This window comes from Anser brachyrhynchus (assembly GCF_964034855.1).
Source record: "Anser brachyrhynchus genome assembly, chromosome: W".
NCBI lineage: Eukaryota > Metazoa > Chordata > Aves > Anseriformes > Anatidae > Anser > Anser brachyrhynchus.
This window is the reverse complement of record NC_137704.1, coordinates 16,899,024-16,902,870: the sequence shown is the minus strand read 5'-3', so window position 1 is coordinate 16,902,870 and position 3,847 is coordinate 16,899,024. Positions and strand designations below refer to the sequence as shown.

The window sequence follows — 3,847 nt, the reverse complement described above, 5'->3', positions numbered from 1 at the left end:
CTCTGCACTTTGCTACCAGTCTCCATCGCGTTCCTCTGTTCTCCCTTCGCTTTCCATTACACCCTTCTGCTATCCCACTTCTCTATAGTATAACCTTCCGCTGTCCTGCTGCTCTCCCATACATCTCCTGCCCATCTCCATGGTGTGATTTAACTCAACAGGCACCTAAGCACCATACAGCCACTTGCTCACTCTTCCCCCCCCCCCCCCCCCCCCCCCAGTAGGAGGGGGGAGAGAAATGAAGAGAAAGAAAAAAAGTGAGTTGAGTTCTGGTTCCATCACTTCTGTGTTTGTCTCAAGCTGGGTGCCTGGAAGGTGGGAACGTGATCATAACTTTCCTTGGGTTCTTGTAACCATGCAATCTTCATTTCATCAGCTATAGTCCACTCAGCTCTTGAAATATATGTGTTATGTTCTTTCAGATTGGCAGTTGCTTGTTGCAGGGCAGGATGGCTACTGTTGTTTCCCGGGGCAGGCTCTCATCTGGTGCCTTCCTTGGCCAGCACATGCCACCCAGACCCCAACACAATGCCACTAAAAGGTAAGGTGCTCAATCACCACTACATACCAGGTTTGGGTTGCACAGAGCTCATACTGTGGCCTAAGGCTTCCCTAAATTTACTTTTCTAATGTCAAACAATAACTACTCAAGTTCCTTACATACCAGTAGCTTGTTTCCCTTTCAGCATACAGTAGCCATAGCAGTGACAACAGATAATATTATATAGCAATTAACATCATACAATTCAACTCATGGGCTATTCTCACCCAAAAATAAACCCCCTTGAGGTACACATCAGACCTCCCCCTTCTTCTGCATTACCCACCAAGTGCATCCAGGTCCTTGAGCAAAAGCGATCTCACAGATGGGTTTGCCTTTTCCTGAGGCAGGAGTAGCCCAGACTGTCTTCCCCAGCATCTTTCTTACGTGCACTACAGGGCCTTTATCCCCTTCTACCTTACGTAAAAGATTTGACTGGGAAAGTCCAGCTCAGTTGGCAGACCCCCAACTAACTAGGGGTGACTAACTAGGTGGCCTTTGCCAAATGTGTATCCCAATGTTTGAATCCCAATGTTTGAAGGGCAAGCACCCCTTGCCTTCAGTGTAGTCTTTAACAGTCCATTGTATCATTCGATTTTCCCGGAGGCTGATGCAAGATAGGGGATGTGATATACCCACTCAGTGCCATGCTCTTTGGCTCAGGTGTCTGAGGTTGTTTCAGAAATGAGTCCCATTTTCTGACTCAGTTCTTTCTGGGGTGCCATGTCGCCATAGGACTTGCTTTTCAAGGCCCAGGATAGTGTTCTGGGCAGTGGCATGGGGCACAGGATATGTTTCCAGCCATACGGTGGTTGCTTTCACCACCGTAAGCACACGGTGCTTGCCAGGGTGGGTACGCAGGAATGTGATATAATCAATCTGCCAAGCCTCACCATATTTCTATTTCAGTCATTGTCCTCCATACCGAAGAGGATTTAACTGCTTGGATTGCTTGATTGCAAGCACGTTTTACAGTCATGAATAACCCTTGAAATAGTGTCCATGGTGAGGTCCACCCCTCAATCATGAGCCATCAGAGTAGCATCTCTGCCTTGATGGCCTGTGGTGTTGTGGGCCCACTGAGCTATAAATACTTCATCCTTATGTTGCCAGTTCAGATCTACTTGGGCCACTTCAATCCTAGCAGCCTGATCCGACTGACTGATGGTTGTTTTGATGTTTTTCAGTAGCCCAACTCTTGGGTATGTGAGCACACATGTGACATACTTTTACAAGCAGGTTTTCTACCCTGGCAGCAATACCTTACCACAGTGTGGCCGCCCAGATGGGTTTGCCTCTGCGCTGCTAGCTACTTTACTTCCATTGCTGTAACCACACCCCAGGGCATTTGCCACCATCCATGGTCAGTACAGAGATAGAGCACTGGCAACTTTTCTTGTTCAGCAATATCTAAAGCCAGCTGGATGGCCTTCACTTCTGCAAATTGGCTCAATTCACCTTCTCATTCAGCAGTTTCTGTGACTTGTCGTGTAGGACTCCATACTCTATGACATCAGTCAATCTTCCATCGTCAGCTGATGCAGTCACTACATCATAGAAGGCTAACAGATTGGTCAGGCATGATTTGCCCTTGGTAAAGCCATGCTGGCTGTCCTGGATCACCTCTTTGTCTTGTATGTTCCTTAACATTGCTTCCAGGAGGATCTTTTCCATGATCTTCCCAGGCACAGAGGTGAGGCTCACCGGTCTGTAGTTCCCCAGGTCCTCCTTTCTACCCTTTCTAAAAACCGGAGTAATGTTTCCCTTTTTCCAGTCACCAGGGATTCCATCTGATTGACAGGACTTTTCAAATATGATGGAGAGAGGCTTGGCATCAGAATAACGAAGAGGTGGATCGAGCTTTCAAAATTGAAGTGGCTCAGGTGGACCTGGACTGGGGACGTAAGGGTGAGTTGTTTGTAGCTCAATGGGCCCATGAAACATCAGGACACCTGGGGAGGGATGCCACATACACGCGGGCTTGTGATTGAGGGGTGGACCTGACCATTGAGGCCATCACACAGGTTACCCATGAGTGTGAGACCTGTGCTGTGATCAAGCGAGCCATGAGGGTAAAATCTCCCTGGAATAGGGGGTGGTGGTAGGATTTCGACATGGTGAGGCCTGGCAAATTGACTATATTGGACCACTCCCACAAAGTGGCAAACATACTCACCATGGCTGAGGCAACTACTGGGTGACTGGAAACATACCCAGTAAACCATGCCACCACCTGAAAACCCATCTTGGCCTTAGAAAGGCAAGTGCTGTGGCGACATGGTACACCAGAGAATTGAGTCCGACAATGGGAGTCACTTCCGAAACAATCTTGTCACCTCCTGGGCCAAGAGACATGGCGTTGAGTGGGTGTATCACATCCCCTATCACCCACAAGCCTCTGGGAAGGTTGAGAGGTACAATGGACTGTTAAAGACCATGTTATGAGCATTGGGTGCTGGGACACGGAAACACTGTGATGTGAATTTAGCAGAAGCCACTTGGCTAGTTAATAACCATCCTGGTCCTGCTGAAACAAAACCCCTACACACTGTGGGAGAAGCTAAAGTCCCTGTAGTGCATGTAGGGAAGTGGATGGGGAAGACAGCGTGGGTTGCTCCTGCCTTGGGAAAAGGCAAACCCACTCGTGGGATTGTCTTCGCCCAAGGACCTTGGTTCACCTGGTGGGTGATGCAAAGGGATGGGGATATCAGGTGTGTGCCTCAAGGAGATTTAACCTTAGGAGAGAAGTACTCTGTAATCTAAGTTATGTGTTATAGGAAGACACTGCAGGACTAATCACATGTCAACTTTGCAAGGAGCCGAGCAAGTGCAGTAGTAACTTGATCTAAGCTGGTGCTGGCGTGCAGAAATCCTACTCCACCTGCCCTGAGTGACCACTTTAGTAGGTGAAGCCTAAATCACCACAAGTTCTTATGAATGTTTTGGGGAGAGGCCTATAGAATGAAAAGTACCTATCTATAAATCTGTTAAAGGACAGGGAACAGTGGTGATGAGAAAACCTATATACTAAAGCATGTGGGACCTGATTGTGACACAAATGTTATGGAATAAGGGGTGGAGGTTGTTCTGAGTCTGGCTGGGATGGAGTTAACTTTCCCTGCAGCAGCCCATACAGTGCTGTGCTCTGCACTTGTAGCTAGAACAGCATTGGTATCGCACCAGTGTTTTGTCTGTTGCTGAGCAATACTGGCACAGCATCAGGACACCCTCTTACCTGCCCCCCACCACAAGAGCCAGCAGGCTGGGGGTGCACAAGAGATGGGGAGGGGACATCACTAGGGCAGC

General features: G+C 48.5%; 1 protein-coding gene across 2 annotated transcripts in view; it reads left to right on the top strand.

Moving 5' to 3' along the window:
• Positions 1 to 3,847, top strand: part of LOC308184731 (zinc finger and BTB domain-containing protein 5-like) — a 56,340-nt gene that overhangs the window by 32,805 nt on the left and 19,688 nt on the right. Inside the window, exons 2-3 of one of the 2 annotated variants that reach the window (XM_080572132.1) lie at positions 423 to 541; positions 2,343 to 2,449. The exons of the other annotated variant lie outside the window; for it this stretch is intronic. The gene's annotated coding sequence lies outside the window, so the exon portion shown is untranslated. The remainder of the gene's footprint in view (positions 1 to 422; positions 542 to 2,342; positions 2,450 to 3,847) is intronic. 2 annotated transcript variants of the gene reach the window in all.